This window comes from Panthera uncia, assembly GCF_023721935.1.
Source record: "Panthera uncia isolate 11264 chromosome C1 unlocalized genomic scaffold, Puncia_PCG_1.0 HiC_scaffold_4, whole genome shotgun sequence".
Classification (NCBI taxonomy): Eukaryota; Metazoa; Chordata; class Mammalia; order Carnivora; family Felidae; genus Panthera; species Panthera uncia.
Window position 1 is genome coordinate 13,115,989 of NW_026057585.1, and position 20,218 is coordinate 13,136,206.

Sequence of the window (20,218 nt, forward strand, 5' to 3'; positions counted from 1 at the left end):
CCAGAAGTAACCACTATCCTACCCTGAATTTGTTTATTAGCTTCATGCATATTTTAATACTTTTGCTGTATAATGACATATCTATATACAATACATTAAATTTACCAGACTTACTATTGTTTCTCACATGGTTTTAAACTTTATCTAAATATTGTGCTTTAGGTAACCTTTAGCTCGTGGTTTTTTTGTTGTTTGTTGTTGTTGTTTTTTACTTAACAGTGGGTTTATGAGAGTCATCTAACCTGAGGCATACACCTTTTAGTCCCTTCATTTTAACCATATAGAATTCCACAACATACATATACCACAGTATATTATTCACATATTGATGGACATTTAGGTTATTTCCAAATATTTACTCTTCTAAACAGTGTTGCACTGAATGTGTACACACAGCACTGAATTTCCAACTTTCTTTTTTTTTTCCTCTCTCTCAAACACAAACCTTGGTAAGAGACCAATTCTTATGACATGACCATTATATAAACTGAAACAAACATTTCATAAAACATTCTCATTATTTTCTATTCCATTTCATTAAAAAAAAAAATCTGGCCATCCAAAAGCCAATGTAAGTTTTTCGAGGCCTAAAATTTATACAATTTGGGGGCCCCCTTTAGAAAAAGAATACAAAATTAGTAACCAGACCTTGGAAGAAGCTTTGTAAGTGAGGGAGCCTGAAGCTTAAGTATCATGAGTTTCAGGGTAAATATCTCTCTGAGGAGACATACTAGATTGATTTAATGATTCACTAATAATGAGTTTCTACCAACAGTTTGATATTGTTCTATACCTAAAAGTGAGCCAGCTAGGGCATATGATGTGAACATTTCAACTTTGAGTTTTGATAAATGTATATACTCATGCAACCACCACCATGATCAAGATATAGAATATTTCCATCATTCCAAAGAGCTCCTTCTTGCCCTTTTGTAGTCAATCCTCATGCAACTACTGATCTGCACTCTGTCATTATAATTTAGTTTCGCTTTTTTCTAGAATTGCAAATAAATGGAATTATGCAGTATGTACTGTTTTGTGTCTGGCTTTTTTTTCACTCTGCATAGTTTTTGAGATTCATGTATATTGTTGTGCTTATCAGTAGATTGCTTCTTTTTGTGCTGAATAGTATTCCATCCATATTATGAAATATGATCCGTTGCAGTTTATCTATTCAATTGCCAAAGTATATTTGAGTTGTTCCTTTTTTTTCTTTATTCTTTTTTAGCTGTTTTGAGTAGACCTGACATAAACATTCTTGTATAGGCTTTTGAGTGAATATAAGTATTTATTTCTAGGGTAAATACCCAGAAATGAGAATTCTAGGTCATGTGTAAATAAATGTTCTTAACTTTATATAAAACTATCAAACTGTTTTCAAGAGTGGCTGTACCATTTTGCTTTCCCACCAACAATGTATTCCAGGTGCTTTGCATCTTCTCCAGCACTTGGTATTATTAGCTGTTTTGGGGTTTGTTTTGGCTTTTTGTTTCTTTCTCTTTTTTTAGCCATTCTGATAGGCAAATGGTGGTATCTCTTTGTGGTTTTAATTTGCATTTCCCCAATGGCTAATAAGGTAGAACATCTTTTAATGTGCTTATTGGCCACATGTGTATCTTTGGTGAAGTGTCTGTTCAATTCTTTTGCCCATTTTTAAATTGGGTTGTTTCTTTTTCACAAATGAATTTTGAGAATTCTTTATACATTCTGAATGTAAGTCTTTTGTTGGATATGAGATTGGCAAATATTTTCTCCCCTCTGTAGTTTGTCTTTTCATTCTTTTAACTGTCTTTTGCAGAGCAAAGTTTTACATTTTTGTAAGTCTATTTTACTATTTTTTAAATGGATCAAGCTTTTGGCATTACGTTTAACCACTCTGCTTAACCTTAGGTCACAAATATTTTCTCAAATATTCTCAATGTTTTAATTCTAAATGTGTTTTATTCTAAATGTTTTAATAGTTTTATGCTTTACACTTAGATGTTTTTGAGTTATTTTTTGTGTAAGGTTTGGGATTTAGGTTAGGGTTATTATTATTACTATTTGGCATGTAGATATCCTATTGTTCTAACAACTGTTTTTGAAAACACCATTCTTTCTCCATTTAATTGCTTTTGCACTTTTATAAAAAAAAATCAATTGGCCATATTTGTGTGAGTCTATTTCTGGCCTTTCTATTTAATCTAAGTGTCTGTACTTTTGCCAATACCATACTGGCTCAGATACTGTAGTTTTCTAGTAAATCTTAAAATAGGCTAAAATGATTCCTCCAACTTTGGTCTTCAAAATTGTTTTAGCTATTTAGTTCCTTTGCATTTCAGTATAAATTTTAAAATCAGATGGTGTATATCTACAAAAAATTCTGCTGGGATATTGATTAGAATTGCATTAAATCTATAGATCAATTTAGGCAAAATTGACATCATTACTGTGTTGTATTTTCCAGTCCATGAACACAGAATGCCTCTCCACTTATTTAGGTCTTCTTTGATTTCTGTATCAGCACTAGCAGTTTTAAGCATACAGATCATGTCCATGTTTTTGGTAGATTTATACCTGAATATTTAAATTTTTTGGAGCCACTATAAATGGTATAATTTTAAGTTCAAGTTTCTATTTGACAATTGCTAGAAACTGATATTTTTCTGTTGATCTAGTATCCTGTGACCTTTCTAAAACTTGCATTTTTGTTCCATGAAGTCTTTGTAGATTCTTTTGGGTTTTCTATATAGACAACTATGTTGTCTGCAAATTGGGACAGTTTTCTTTCTTTCTTTACAACATGAATGCCATTTATTTATTTTCCTTGCCTTACTTCACTGTCTAGGAATTGCAGTACAATGTTGAATATGTGTGGTGAGAGTGGACATCCTTGCCTCATACTTCTTAGGAGAAACTGTCAGCCTTTCACCATTTTGTATGATGTTAGCTCTAAGTGTTTCATAGATTGCCCTTATCAGGTTAAAGGTATTCCTCTCTATTCCCAGTTTGCTGAAAGTTTTTGTTATGAATGGACGTTGAATTTTGTCAAATGCTTTTTCTGTATCAATTAATGATGCTCATGAACATTTTCTTCTATGGACTATCAGTATGATAGATTACACTGATATATTTTTTAGAATATTTAAAGATATATATTATAATTAAATAATATAATTATAATATGAAAATATATTTTTTAAAGATACATATATCTCCTGTCTCTGTCTCTCTCTCTCTCTGTATATATGTGCATATATATATACACACACACACACACACACACACACACACACACACAACTACACTTTATTTTTAGGACAGTTTAAGGTTCATGGCAAAATTGGGCAGAGAGTACAGAAAATTCCCACCTCCCTCTCCCTCTCTCCACACACAACCTCTCCCATCATCAACATCTTGAATCAGTATAGTACATTTATTTATTACAATCAACGAGTCAGCACTGACACATTATTATCAACCAAAGGCCACAGTTTACATTGGAGTTTACTCTTTGTGTTATATATTCTGTGGATTTTGACAAATGTAAAATGACAAGTATTCACCCATATAGTATCATACAGAATAATCTCATTGCCCTAAAAATCCCTTATGTTCTACCCATTCATCTCTGCCTCCCCCAACCCTCTGGCAATCACTAATCTTCTTACTGCTTCCATAGTCTTGCCTTATCCAGAACACTATATAGTTGGAATCACCCAGTATGTAGCCTCTTCAGATTGGCTTCTTCACTTAGTAATATATCTTTAAGTTTCCTGTATGTCTTTTCATGGCTTAATAATTCATTTCTTTTTAGTAATGAATGATATCCCATTGTATGGATGTACCACCATTTATGTATCCATTCATCTACTGAAGGATATCTTGGTTGCTTCCAAGTTTTAACAATTATGGATAAAGCTGCTATAAATATCCATGGACAGGTTTTTGTGTAGACATATGTTTTCAACTCATTTGAACGAATACCAAGGAGTATGATTGCTGGATTGTATGGAAGAGTATATTTAATTTTGCAAGAAACTGCCAAACTATATCCCGAACTGGCTGCACCATTTTGCATTTCCATCAACAATGAACGAGAGCTCCTGTTGCTCCACATCTTCATCAGCATTTGTTGTTGTCAGAGTTTTGGATCTTAGCCATTCTAATAGGTGTGCAGTGATATCCCCTTTTTTTAGTTTGCAACTCCCTAATGAAGTATGATGTTGAGCATCTTTTCATATGCTTATTTGCCACCTGTAGTTCTTCTTTTTTATTTTTTTTTAAAGTTTATTTATTTTGAGAGAGCGTGTGCATGGAAGGGTCAGAGAGAGGGAGAGAGAGAGAATCCCAAGCAGGCTCTCCACCATTAACACATAGCCCGATGTGGGGCTCAAACTCACAATGGTGAGATCATGACCTGAGCCGAAGCCGTACACTTAACCAACTGAGCCACCCAGGAGCCCCTGTAGATCCTTTTTGCTTAAGTGTCTGTTCAGATCTTTTCCCCATTTTAATTGGGTTGTCCATTTTCTTATTGTTGAGATTTAAGAGTTCTTTGTGTATTTTGGGTAACAGTCCTTTATCAGACATGTATTTTGCAAATATTTTCTCCAGTCTTTGGTTGGTCTACTTATCCTCTTGACAGTGTCTTTCATATAGCAGAAGTTCATAACTTTAATAAAGTCAAACTTTTCAATTTTTTCTCTCATAGGTCATGGCTTTGGTGTTGTATCTAAAAAGCCATCACCAAACCTAAGGTCATTGAGATTTTCTCCTATGTTATCTTCTAATAGTTTCATAATTTTGCATTTTAGATTTAAGTCTAGAATCCACTTGAGTTAATTTTTGTTAAAAGTGTAAGGTCTGTGTGTAGCTTCTTTTTTTTTTTTCCTTGCATATGGATATCCAGTTGTTCCAGTGTCATCTTTTGAAAAACCTATCCTTTCCCCATTGAATTGTCTTTGTTCTTTTGTCAAAGATCAGTTGACTATATATATATATATATATATATATACATATATATAATTTTTTAACTATATTTTTGTGGATCTATTAACTGCTTAGTGAATATTGAGCCAGCCTTGAATTTTTGGTCATGATATGTTATCCTTTATGTTTTCCCTTATATATATTCTGTAATATATACTTATATATTATATATTACTGAATTCAGTTTTCTAATATCTGTTGAAGAACTTTGCATCTGTATTTGTGAGAGCTATTAGTTTGTAGTTTCCGTTTTTGGATTGTCTTTCTTTGGCTTTATTATCAAGGTAATGACAGCTACTGAAAGAAGATGGAAAACATTCTCCTCTCTTATATTTTCTGGACAGCTACTGCCTTTTTTTTTTTTTAATGTTTATTTTTGAGCAAGAGAGACAGAGCATGAGTGGGGGAGGGGTAGAGAGAGAGGGAGACACAGAATCTGAAGCAGGCTCCAGACTCTGAGCTGTCAGCACAGAACCCGATGCAGGGCTCAAACTCACGAGCTGAGAGATCATGACCTGAGCCAAAGTCAGATGCTTAACTGACTGAGCCACCCACGTGCCCTGGGCTACTGCTTCTTAAAAAGCTGACACCATATTGTAATCAAACCAATTGCACAAAGTAATGCCACTCTCTCAACATTTTTTTTAATCCATGAAATTATTCAATAGCAGATATTTCATTTTTTGAAAATTCTGCCTGTTAGGAGTAGAGCCACCCTATAAAAGGAGATTTAGAGCTTGCTAAATTTCTGTCCTAATAGTTTTTGGTTTGTCTGTTTGTTTTACCTAATCTTGGGAGATGCTAAAAAATTCTTGGAGTTTGGTAAAATGACTTCTACTATCTGGAATCCTAATTCCATTGGATTGAGATTTATAAACAATTTGTAAAGGCCTAATACATCTCAAAAACCACTTAATCTTCATACATCCTTCTGAAGAAAACAGTTTAAGGGAAAATACATAATTGAGAGTAAATATCAATAGCTGTTATTATAATGAAAAATAAAATTCATGATGATTATTGTGTAAAACAATGACTTAAAGATTTTTTTTGTGGAGCAAGTGACATAGGGAGGGAGAGCGATTTTACATAAATAAAGGCATAGAAGTGTGAACTATTGAGGGAAATTGGTAATCAGCAACATTACTTGCCCTGAAAATAGGAAGTATGAAGGGGAGTAGTAGAAAATAAAATTGGAATGGCAGTTGAAGAGTCTTGCATGATAAGCCTTTACAATTCACTGACTGCTTGCTCTTAGATTTTGAGCAGAAGAGGTAATATAGAAGTGGTTAAGGACCAAGCTCCACAGTCAGACAAATCTGAGATCCACACCTAGTTCTGCCATGTAGTAGCTGTGTTTCTTTTTCAAGAGATTTAATTTCTCTAAGCTTTTGTTTTCTTATCTACAGAATAGGGTTAATGACAGTACCTACTACAAAGGGTTATTGTGAAGATTAGATAAGATGGTGTATGATGAGCCTGGTGCCTGGCACATAGCAAATATTCAATAAATATTAGCGACTGCCTGATCAGAACTTCAGGAATATTAACCTGGCAGCAGTGTGCATAAATGGTATAACATATGGCTTCCCTTTTAAAAACAGAACCAGGGCCTTTCAAGATCTGTGCCAAGAATATTTCACAAGTCAGACTCTCTAGGTGGAATTTCATGTCTCTGAAGTTGAATTAACAAGATTTAGAGGCTACTATGACTGAAGGTCAGAGGAGAAGGAGTCATGATTGCATTACTATTTTCTATATTCCAGTGTTCCAGTGTACTGTATTACTTTTTTTCATGTTTATTTATTTATTTTGAGAGAGAGAGAGAGTGGGGAAGTGACAGAGAGAGAGAGAGAAAGAGAGAGAGAGAGAGAGAGAGAGAGAGAGAGAGAGAGAGAGAAAGAGAAAGAGAAAGAGAAAGAGAGAATCCCAAGCAGGCTCCTTGCTGTCAGCACAGACCCTGACACTGGGCTCAATTCCATGAACTGTGAGATCACGACTTGAGCTGAAATCAAGAGTCAGACACTCAGGAGCACCTGGGTGGCTCAGTCAGTTGAGTGTTTGACTTCAGCTCATGATCTCACGGTTCGTGGGTTTGAGCCCTGTGTCATGCTCTGTACTGACAGCTCAGAGCCTGGAGCCTGCTTCAGATTCTGTCTCCCTCTCTCTTTGCCCCTCCCCCGCTCGCACTCTGTCTCTCTCAAAATTAAATTTACATTAAAAAGAAACAAAGAGTTGGACACTCAACCGACTGAGCCACCCAGGTGCCCCTGTACTGTTCTTTTTAAGAACCAAAATGGAGGTATTCTTGTTGGGGCAATACTATTATTTCAGACACTGGTCAGTAGCTTTACTCTTCTTAGCTCTTTTCAAATCCTCCTCCCTTCTGCTGCTCCAGCCGGCTCCTCATCACTGCCACCACAAGCCACCCCATCCCCTGTTTACTACCCAATTCCAGCAACTCCCTTCTTCCAAATCCCCTCATCTTCCACCACACTCCCACAGGAAAAATGCTGAGCAAGGACTAGGAAGGAGGAGGCTGTGAAGTAGGAAATGTCCCCATAGGAGATGGGGAAGAGTCAGACCCAGTTAGGGTCATTTCTCTTGGGCTCACAGGGGAGAAGTAATTTTCAATAGAGGCAGTAGTCCTGAAAACTCCATGAGGAGCTAAACTGGGCAGGAAAGTCTTAAAGCTCTTCCAGACCAACACATCAGAGATGATGGATGTGTTTGGGAGGGAGTTGAGGAGAAGTGAAGTTGAAGAAAGCCACAGAGACAGGAGTGGCCAAAAAGACATTTTGTAAGGTGTTTATAATTTTTGTTTTAAAATGTGTTAAATAATAGCTTCATTAATTTTTTAAAACTTTAATGAAATTTTAAGAAATTCAGAACATGTAAAAAGTAAAATCCAGCGTTTTGGTCTTGCAAGAAATTATAGCAGAAACATTAATAATACAATTTTGCCTTAGTATCATAACTACTCACTGAGAGCAGAATCAAAGAAGTGTGAAAGACCTTTGAGAGCAGTTATAAAAATAAGGAATGTCATCAGGACTATAAACATTGTCCTGTACTGTAAGATATGATGTCATAATTAGAGTCCCAAATTGTTTTCCTCTCTCCCTACTCCCCTTTCTTTCTTTCTTTCTTTCTTTCTTTCTTTCTGAGAGAGAGAGAGAGGGAGGGAGATATCATAGTTTTCCTTTGCCTTCCTTTGTTATCAGCTCCAAGTACCAAAAACTGGACTTTATTTCATTAAGTGTTCAGAATTTGTAAGGTAAAAATAAAATTGCTAACAACAAAAACAATACCAAAATTCTGCTAACTCACATGCCTCTAAGCAAAAACCCTCTTCTATTGTTGCTTCTGATTTGCTTGACCAGGACACCAGATGAATAGTTAAGACTCTTTTAGTGCAGACCCCGACTCAACTAGGCTTGCGGAAAAGGTAATTTATTGCCTCCTGTAACTGAAAAGTCCAAGTTTTAGTCATGACTGGTTCCAGGGTCCCAAATCATAACACCAGAACCTGGGTTCTTCCTTTCTCTGTCTCTCCATCTCTTTGTTCTTGTTTCCTTTACATTGGTTTCATTTTCTAGCTGGATTCTCCCCCATGATACCCCACATGAGTCTGGCCTTACACCTTTTTTTTTTTTTAAGTAACATTATCCTATAAGATATAGTTCATGCAAAAATAGACAATTTAATGAAGTAAAAGATAAGTGTTAATACTAATGTTCAACCTTGCTAGAAATCTAAGATTTGCAATTTTTTTGGCATATGTATGAAAAAAGCTATCATTAAAGATAATTCTCAGTGTGTAAGAGATGTAGGGGGCTGGACACCCTCATTTACAGTGAGGAACACATTTGGACATACTTTCAGAAAAGCTATAGCAGGATTTTGTTTGTTGTGACAGAAACTAAGTTTAAACTAGTTTAAGCAAAAAAAAAAAGGGGGGGGGGGTTTTTTTTTTTTTTTTTTTTTTTTGGCTTATGTGTGAAAAAGTCCAAGGAATGGAAGTGGCTTTATACGAAGTTGGATCCAGTAGTTCAAATGATTCATTCTGTCTCTACCTCTGTCTCTGCCTTTCATTGCTTGCCTCTGTGTGGCTATATTCTCAGGCTCTCTATGTATGCATGGTAAAGAGATAGCTGCTGTAGACCCAAGTTTACATTGTCCTTACTCCTTGCTGTCTGGGTCAAGGAGATGGAGTTCTCTTACTGGCTAGACCAGGTCACCATCTCAACTCTGGAGCCTGGGAGCTGGATCAGCTCCACCTGAGCCACATGTTTGGGGTAGGATTACTATAGAATGGGAAAGGATTTTCCAAAGGCAGGAGAGCTGGGAAGGCAAATCTGTGTCCATACCATGGACAATTTGGCACTATGTACCCAAAGTCTCTAGAATATATAGGTCTCTGAGCTTAGTAACTCCAATTTTAGGACTTAATTCTAATGAAAGGACCAGAAACAAATTTTTATTCCTGCTGTGCCTGTGGTGATGGGTAGGAAGCAGAGAAGGAGGCCACTCTGTCCTTACATCCTAACAACCTAGCAACCCCATTAGGGCTGTAGGCAAAGTTCTGGGTAGGGCTTTCAGTGGCCCACTTTGGGCCACATTTGCATTTCAGAATCAGTCACTGTGGCCAAGGACTGGCCAGATCTTGGCTATGTGCCCATTCTTAGACTTTGTGGGTAGTATTAGTCCTACCAAAACCACAAAACTGAAAGTTCAAGAGACCTAGTTTCCCCCAAAGCAAATCAGGGTGCTTCTGCCTAAAGAAGAAAGAATAGACAGTGACCAAGCAAAAACAATTGACGTTCACTACATCAGATAACTAAACCTGTTAGAACTGCATCTGGAATCATGGCGAATTTACTCTAAGTGAGGATCCAGGAAAGTTTCCCCAAAATAAAGTCTGTCAACTCTGGTATATAAACTTTGTGACAGATATTTTGGTAGTTCCAAGTGGTTTTGCAGAGCTGAGGGCAAAGAGACATTCTTTTACAGAATCATCTTCCTCTCTGTCAGCTCTCTAAGTACAAGCATTTTTTAGGGTTTTATTCTCTGAATAATTAAGTTGTCACATAAATGATCTCTGGAGAAGATGAGTTGTACCATAATCTGACAAGCTGTATTTCTCTTTCCGAATTGCACCAGCAAGTCATTAGGTTTCCAAGAGAACCTCACAGGATACTTAAGCCACCGAGAATACAGATACAACAACTCCTAAGTGTAGTATTTAAGAACTAAAGGAATCTGCAATTGCTTTCCAGAATGCAGCTAATTTTCAAAATGAAGAGTCAATTCAATAAATATCAACTGAATACTTTCACTACTGATTGCTTCCACAGTATTCATATCTGCATTTTCCCAATGATTGTACCCACGTTTTGCTTAAGGAAAGCCATTCATGGCCAAATGGTTTGGGTGTGATAAATCCCATCTCTGGCTTTAGAGGTAGGGTCTAATTGACTTATGGCAATACTCCTGGTCATGATAATTCATTCAAGGGTGGAAATGCCCCAATTCAAGCCAATTATACTCAATTCTTGGACATCTATTTGAATGATAAGAATATCTCTTTCTCTCCCCTATCCTCTTTAATTGAATATAAATCCACAAGCATATAACTTCAGGAACTACTGGCAGCCATCCTGCATCAGGAAGGGAGAGTTCGCCTGAGAATGAAGCCAGTCTCAAGAAAGACTAAAAGAGAAAAACCTGGTCACATTATTTGAGATGCTGGATTTGAGTTGTGCTGGTCACATTGAGTTGCTAGATCATGCCATGCCTGAAGCAACATACTTGTGGACTTTTCAGTAACATGCCCCAATAAATTCCCTTTACTTTTTAAAGTCTGAGTAGGATTCTCTGCTACCTGTAATTCTGACACCATCCCCAACTGCAAAACGATTCTGATGTTAACCACTCAGAGTTGGTGTCAGACTCTGCAGGTTTAAGGGCACAGTCCTCAGCAAGACTGCCCTTACTTCAGACATCAGCCAAACTTTGGGGGCGTCCAGACCACTCACACTTTGGTCTAACTGGTGAAAATTCAGAGGTGCCCATGACCCCCTCATGTTAAAAAATTTACAAGAATTGCTCACAGAACTCAGGAAGGTGCTATATGTACAATTACAGCTTTACTTTACTTTAAAAATATAAATCTGGGTCAGCCAAATGATGAAATGCACAGGGTGAGGTCTGGGAGGGTCTTAAACACAGAACTTCCATGCCTTCTCCCTGTTGAGTCCAGACACATCACCTTCTCAGCACACCTGTGTTCACTACCCAGGAACTTCTCTGAACCTCAGTGTCCAAAGATTTTACTGGGATTTCATTACATAGGCATGACTGTTTGGATTGTTGGCCACATGACTAAACTCAATTTCCAGCTATGTTAAAGATGCTTCCTCAAGCTCTCCCTCTTTTTTGTTGCCTGTGCCTCTTATTAGTTCAATGTCTCATCTTAGTTCTCACTCTTATTCCATGCCAGATTCCTACAGCTTTGGCCTCACTCTGCCAGCTTCCCTGCTTTGATTAAGCCCTGGGGGACGGGCTTAGTCTGGAACAGCAGGGGTAGAATTTCTTTGAGCCCATTTAACCTGCAAAGTCTGAAGACGTTCTTGAAGATCCCCATTATCTGAAACAGAGTATATAGCTAAGGGGACATTTGTTTCTCATCACTCCTTTTCCTTCTTATAAATTTTTTTGAGTTTCGTGTCATTCATCCACTCATCTTTTCTCCCCTCCCAATGCAATTATCTTCCAAACTCTTGGCCATTTTCCTCATTCTCTAAAAAGCACCTGGCTCACGGCCTTCCTCCCCCCTCAACTTCTGCCATTCTCTTGGGCAATTCTAAGGTCCATATGGCTTTCTCAGTTTCATGTTCTCATTATCTCCAATCCGATAAATTTCTTGTCAGCTCCACATCATCCATAATCTTCTTCTCTTTTCATGCTACAATCTCTCCCTAGGCTCTCTTATGGCTTTACACACAATCTGTGTGTGTTCGTGACTCCCAGTTATTTTTCTAGCCCAGACCTCTCTTCTGAAATCCATACCTCCATATTCAATTGCCTTTTTGGCATATCCCCTTACATATCTCATATTCATGCATCTCATATCTACCCTCTCAAAACTTATCTATTTTCTCCTGACTCTCCTCTGGCAAATCTCCTGCATTTCAGCAAATGATCCCACCAGCCATTTAGTTGTGCAATCTACCTTCTTCATCCCTTTGTTTATTCTATCACTAAGTCCTATCCATTTTACCTCTAAGATATATCTTGAATCTATTTATTTCTCACCATCCCCACACTATCACCCCAGCCCAAACCATCATCACCTTTTGCTTGGACTATTGCAATAATGTCCATCTGGTCTCTCTGCATTCATTCTTACATCCCTTCAATTCACTCTTTACACAGGAAGCATTATGACTCTTTTCTAATACAAATTTTATCTTGTTATTTTCCTACTTAAAACCTGTTAGAGGCTTCCTATTTTTCTTAGGATAATATTCCAGATCCTTTGAATGTTCAACAGGGGCTTACATGATCTGGTTTCCACAGTCTTTTTCACATGCTCTTCTGCCACAACCTCTCCTCATTCACTGGGCCAGTCACACTGGCCTTCTGTCTTCTCTGAAGATGCCAAGCTCTCTTATGTCTCAAAGTATTCATGAACACAGTTCCTTCTACCTTGAACATTCTCCATGCCCTAGTTCCACCTCCATATACCTCTTACTGTGTGACAGGAGCTATGCCCCAAATAAGGAAACACCTCTCTTCTCTGAAGAAGTTCACAGTTTAGGGGTGCCTGGGTGGCTCAGTCGGTTAAGCATCTGACTTTGGCTCAGGTCATGATACTGCAGTCTGTGAGTTTCAGCCCTGTGTCAGGCTCTGGGCTGACAGCTCAGAGCCTGAAGTCTGCTTTGGATTCTGTCTCCTGCTTTTTCTGCCCTTCCCTTGCTGGCACTTTGTCTCTTGTTCTCTCTCAAAAATAAACATTAGCAAAAATAAATAGGTGTGCCTAGGTGGCTCAGTCAGTTAAGTGTCCGACTTCGGTTCAGGTCATCATTTCACAGTCCATGGGTTCAAGCCCTGCACTGGGCTCTGTGCTGACAGCTGGAGCCTGGAGACTGTTTTGGATTGGGTGTCTCCCTCTCTCTCTCTGCCCCTCTCCTCCCTCTCTCTCTCAAAAATGTATAAATGCTTAAAAAATTTTTTTAATAATAAATGAGTTAAAAAAAAAAAAGCTCACAGTTGAATAAGAGACATGCATAGGGGCACTTGGGTGGCTCAGCTGGTTGAGTGTCCGAGGATCAAGCCCCACGTCAGGCTCCAAGCTGAGTGTGGAGACTGCTTAAGATTCTCTCTCTCTCTCTCTCTCTCTCTCCTCTCCTCTCCTCTCCTCTCCTCTCCTCTCTCTCTCCTTCTGCCCCTATCCCCCACTCATGCACTCTCTTTCTAAAAGAAAAAAAAAAAAGAGACATGCATATATGCAAAAAAATTCACCACTTATAATAAATGCAATAGAAGTATGGCCACAGGAAGATATTTATCTGTCTCTCAGAGTTAGGAAAGGGCACTTAAGTAAAAGAACCAGCATGTCTTAAAGACAGAGGCAAGGACATGAGGAGATATTACAAGTTTGGTATTACTGGAGGGTTATGATAAGAAGATGGCAGGAGACACCTTGGATGCCCTGTAAAGGGGCTTGAACTCCATCCAATATGCAAAGAGGGCGTTCCCTACAAAGAGTTTTATGAAGGAGAGACATGAATATCAAATTGGTAGTACTTTGAAAGAAAGGTCTGGATAAAAAAAGGTTAAAGTAAAAGTCAAGTAGGAGAATATTATAATAGTCCCAGCAACTGATGATGGCAACTGAATAAAGGCAAAAGTAGTGGGAACAGAGAGAAGGTGGACTGAGGATATCTTTAAGAGGTAGAATTGATAGTACTTGATGACTGAACAAAACAGGTAAATTTCTTGTCCTTATAGAGCTTGCATTCTAGAATGAGAAGGCAGATAATGCCCAATAAACAAATACATACATGATAGGATCCTTGTAGTGTTACAAGCTGTGAAAGAAAATAAAGCAGAGTAAAAGCACAGCAAATGAAGGAGAGAGTTACAGATAGAGCAGTCCCTGTAAGGAGGTGACATTTGAACAGAAAGTAAATGAGCCACGTGAACATCTGAAGAAAGACTATTTCGGGAAGAGAGAACAGCAAGTGCAAATGGCCAGAGATCGGATATGTTGGTCATATGTTTGAAGAATAACAACAAGACTAGTATGCTTAAAGCATGGAAAAAAGGAAAGGGAGAGTGGAAGGAGATAAGGTCAGAATACACCAAGAGGTCAGATGTTGAGTGCCTCATAGATAATGAAAAAACTTTGGATTTTATTTCAGTGTAATGCGAATCACTGGAGGGATTTGAACAAGGGAGTGGCACGTTCCATCTTATACTGTTAACAGGATCACTCCCAGTAGACTACAGTCAGGGAAGTGTGGAAGCTGAGTAGTCGGTTAGGAGGAAGGGATCTAGGTGAAAGTTGATGGTGGTTTGGACTAGAGTAGAAGTGATCAAGGTGGTGAGAACTGGTCACAATTGGGATATATTTTGAAGGCAGAGCTGATGTAATGTGTTGACAGATTGAATGAGGGTAGAGAAGAGTCAACAATGATCCCAATATTTCTGCCTTGAGCAACAGGCTGAATCATGGAGCCATTTACTGAGATGGAGAAGATTGAAGGGAATTAGGTTTGATAGACAGGGACTGAAGAATTTAGTTTCAGACATGTTTAGTTTGGAATACTGTTAAACATTCGAGTAGCTACTAGAGATAGGAGTCTGAAGTTGAAGGGAGAGGTTGAGCCTGTAGACTATAATTTTTGGAATCATTAGCATACAGATGACATTTAAGATGATAGAATTGGTTAAGACTTTCTAAGGTGAATATAAACAAAAACTGAGTAGAAGTCCAAGGATGGAACACTGGAATACTCCAATACTTAAAGGTTGAAAAAAGATGATCCAACAAAGAAACTAAGAAGGAGTGACTAGTGAGATGAGAAGAAAATAAGTAGAGGGTGGGAGCCAGGTAAAGACAACTTTTCAAGAAAAAGGAAATGATCACCTGGCCAAGCTGCTGTTGGGTCATGTAAATTGAGAATTGGATTTGGCAACATTAAGGTTATTGGTGACCTTGATAAGAGAAGTCTCAGAAGAGTAATAGGGATAAAACGTTTATAAAAGATTTTATGTGTCATAAAGGTTAAGATACACTAGAGAGAAAGTGAGAAGTTTCACCATATAAAGGGAACAGAGAGGTATTGTAGTAGCTGGAGAGACATGCTGTCAAGGCAGAGAGGTTTTTGTTTTTGTTTTTGCTTTTAAGAAGGGAGAGAAGGGGCGCCTGGGTGGCTCAGTCAGTTGAGTGTCCGACTTCGGCTGAGGTCATGATCTCACAGTCCGTGAGTTCGAGCCCCGCGTCGGGCTCTGTGCTGACGGCTCAGAGCCTGGAGCCTGCTTCAGATTCTGTGACTCCCTCTCTCTGACCCTCCCCCGTTCATGCTCTGTCTCTCTCTGTCTCAAAAATAAATAAACATTAAAAAAAAAAAAAGAAGGGAGAGAAGATTGGTGATCCATGAGGCAGGGGGAATTAGTGTGGAGGCAAAGTCCTTGCATAGGTGAGTTCTCTAGACACTTTTATATTTAGGCCAAGAGCTCAAGAAAGAGATGGAGACTGGAGATACATATTTTGAAGTGATTAACTTATATATGAAAGGGACAAAGGTGGGAGTGGATAAGTTGTTTGAAGAGAGGGAAAAACAGAAGCCAAGGACAGAACCCTAAGGTATCAAAAAATTTAAGGGGCTCCTGGTGGCTCAGTCAGTTAAGCATCCAACTCTTGATTTCAGCTCAGGTTATGATCTCACAGTTTGTGGGTTTGAGCCCTGCACTGGGCTCTGCACTGGCAGTGCAGAGCCTGCTTGGGATCCTCTTTGTCTTTCTCCCTGACCCTCCCCTGCTCACACTCTCTATCTCAAAATAAATAAATAAACTTTAAAAATTAATTTAAAAAATTTAAAGGAATAAGGGGAGAAGGAGTGTCTTCTATTTTCCAATTATTTTTATGCACATAGCACATGGCACATTGTTTTATCTCTCATGCTTGGAAAGCCCTCCCTTCCCTGGATTCATACCCATCTCTCATAGTACTTTATGTGAATCTTTATTAGCACTTGTTTCACTGCATTTACATTATAGGTCTTCTTTTTCCATCATCCTGAAAGCTCCCTCTGCCAAAAACTTTATTCATCTTTATATCTACAACTCTTAACATAATGCATAGTAAGTGCTAAGTAAATGGTGCATGGAACAGAGGGAAGTTAATCCACAAATAGAATGTGAAATATATAAGTATTAGAAAGTGTCAATATGCATTTTATGACTCTAAAAGAAATATACATGTTGGAAAGAATCCACCAGTGAAGCCATCTGGAGTTTCATTTGTAGAAGATTTTAAATGATGAATTCAGTTTCTTTAAAATATAAAATACGGAATTTTCTATTTATTATTGTTTTAGTCTTAGTAAGTCTGTTTCTCAATAAAAATTTCCATTTCATCTATATCATCAAATTTATTGGTAAAAAGTTGTAACATCTTCTCATATTTTCAATGTCTATAGGGCCTGTACTGATGTCCCCCTTTTTATTGCTGATATTGGTAATGTGTTTCTATGCACTCTTCCTTGATTAATCTTGCTAGGAGTTGATTAATTTTTTAGCTCTTTTGAAGATTATAAGTTTTGGCTTTGTTGACTGTCGATTAATAAGTGTTGGCTCTTCTATGTCTGCTTTCTATTTCACTGATTTCTGATTTTATCTTTATTTGCTTTTACTTCCTTTTTCTTTTTACTTTCTTTGCATAAATTTGCTGTTTCTTTCTCTAAATTTCCCTGTGAGCTCTGAATCCTATGGGTAGTTCTCTAGCCAAAGTGGCCCATTAGTGGAATCCCAAGTCTCAAGAAATGAGCCTGATTTATTACCCCAGATGCTCAGTCATTAGCTAGGACTAGGTTGTGAGAAGCATGGCCTCAGTTGTGAACATATTGGTGGATCAAGGTCAGTAGTTGGGGCCATTGATTAACTATGCTCTGCAAAGGGAATTCAGGGACCCATTTGCAGAACCACATTTCAACTCCTTTGCCCCAAAGATTTATTTCTTCATGCAGGTTTGGGGAGAAGCTCTTCCATGGTTCCCATGGGCCTCTCTTCCTGAAAGGAAACTTAGAAAAGGAAGGTTAGTAGGATGGACTACAGAAATTGATCTAGAGGTCACAAGTGATACTCATCCTCTCCCTTTTCCACTATCCACTCTAAATTCTTCTCACTTGCAGTTATCATCTTAGCAGGTCTTGGTGGTTTTTGTGGTGGTATAATCCAAAGCTTTATTCCTGGTCTGAGATTTTGGTAACTATACTTTTGTCAGGTCATGGTCGCTGCATATGTTCAGTTACAGTGGGGCAAGGGAGTGTCAGATGTCCAAGGGAACCACATGAATTCTGCTAAAAACAAACAAACAAACAAAACCAAAAACAGTGCTACCTTTTCCTATTGATCAGGGTCAATTATCCTTGTCATGATTGTGACTCCTCTTTTTGCCTACTGGTCCCAGGAATAATGAGTCCAAAGTGCAGAAGTCATAGCTTGTGGTTCAAAGGGACCCTTGCTGTGTCCTTTAATAGGAGTGCAATCTCTTTGATGACCATACCACCAGCCCCAACCCTATCGATCCCAGATTTGTGGATATGGGAAGCACAACATCCTCTAGTGGGTCATTGGCAGTAAAAGTAAATGGGGGTGTTCCTACATCCATTTCTTAGTGGATCCATGTATTTTTTCTATTGGGAGTCATGAAGACCTCTGATTTATTTGTATAACACATCCTGAATTATAACTCCCAATTTTTTTCAGAATGTTATCCTTGAGTGGCTTTTCACCTGTGCCTTTAGAATGTCATTCTGGCTTTCTATGAGGTCAGCTTTTTCTGGATGGTTGGTATGTCCCGCAGATCCCATGGCCATGGGTCCACTCCCACACCTCTTTTACCATGAAGCAGGTACCCTGGTCAGATGCTATGTTACATAGGATTCTACATCTGTCGATCAGGCATTCTATAAGCCCCAATATAGTAATGTTGGCTAAGGATCTGTGGGTGGAAAGGAAAACCCACACCCAGAATAGCTATATATCTCTGTGAGAATGAACCACTGACTCCTTCAAGATGGAAGGGACCCAATGTAGTCAACTTGTCACCGAGTATCCAGTTGGTCTCCTTGAGTAATGGTGCCATACTGGGGACTCAGCATAAGTCTCTGTGATGACAGATTGGACATTAAGGCATCAGTAGCTGTATCAGTCTTGGAAATTTGGAGTCCAAGCTTTTGGGCCTGTACATAGTCTCTATCCCTGCCACAAAGGCCCCTCCATTTATGTGCCTGTATTAGTTTCTTAGGACTGCCTTAACAAAGTACCACACATTTGGTGATTTAAACAACAGATATGTAATTATCTTACGGTTCTGAAAGCTAGAAGTCTGAGCTCAAGATGTCCATAGGCTTGGTTCCTTTTGAGGGCTGTGAAAGAAAATCTGTCCCATGCTTCTCCCCTAGCTTCTTGTGGTTTGCTGGCAATCTTTGGCATTCTTTGGCTTCTGCTACAACACCCTGATCTGTCTTCATCTTCCCATGGCATTCTCTCTGTGTATCTCTGTCTTCACATGGCTATCTGCTTATAAGAACACCAGTCACATTGAATTAGGGGACCACCCTACTCCAGTATGATGTCATCTTAACTAATTACATCTGCAACAGCCCTATTTCCAAATAAAGTCACAATTTAAGGTATTGGGGGTTAGAATTTCAACATAAGAATTTGAAAGGGGGATAAAACATAATCCATAAGAGTGCTTATAACACATCATGCAGGTTCCAAGGTGGCCATTGATTAAGGCTGGTAATGATAATTGGATGAGTCATTTTGTCTCCTTGATTGCTTAGTGCCTCTTCCCTGGTGGATGTGAGATATGATACAAAACTCCTCACACTTCATGCCCACTCCTGTATATTTATCCACATGACTCTACTCAAGATCTCCTTGTCTTTGATCTTCTAGTCCTTTTCCTTCCAGGTGCCCTACTAGGTCTTCTGACAGGCCATTGACACCTGCCCAAGAATCTATATATATTCTTACTTCAGTCTGCTTCTCCTTATACTAAAAGCAGACGATCAGGGATGATCTTTGTAATTCTACCAACTGGGAAGATTTTCCTTCTTTGCTGTTTTTCAAAGACTCTGAAGGATGTAACTATAATGCAGCCACTATCTAATTTTGGTTTGTACCCACATACTAAGCTGACTCATCCATAAACCAAACTTAGGCTTTACCCTTCTTCCTTCAGCTGGTCATGGTATTGGTGCAGCTGTGGTGGGTTATATGGGGATGTGGGCTACCTTGTCATGCAGCTTACAAGTGCCCCAGTTGTGTTTGAGCTCCATCCTGTATGTACCATTTCCATCTTTAACAGATGCTGCTGGGTCCATCTGAACCAAAAGAACTCAGTCCATAATAAGTGGTTCTGGACACATGGTTACCTGATGTCCTGTGGTTAAGTGTTCTGTCTCCATCAAGGCTCAGTATCTATCTGGTTCTCACTAGTAGCTGGTTCTTAAAATGTGTATAATTCTCAGTTGCAGATGGCATGGCCTTGCTCCAGAGTCCTAAGGACTGCACTGTGATGTTTTTACTGGGGCTTACCATAAGCTCTTTCTTAGTCAGCTTGGGCTTCCATGACAAAATACCATAGACTGGGTGGCTTAAACAACAGAAATTTATTTTCTCACAGTTCTAGAGGCCAGAAGTCCGAGATCAAGATGCCAGCATAATCAGGATCTGGTGAAAGCTCTCTTCCTGACTTGCAGACAGCTACCTTCTCACTGTATCCTTACAGGGCAGAGAAAGAGAGCTCTCTGGTGCCTCTTTGTCATCATATTGGGGATTAGGGCTTCAATGTATGAATTTGGAGGGGGACACATTCAGTCTATAACATTCCACCTGTGGCCTCCTAAAATTCACATCATTATTGCACACAAAATACTTTCATTTCATCCCCAAATCTCCAAAGCTCTTAATTTATTCCAGCATCTAAAGTCTCATTTGAATA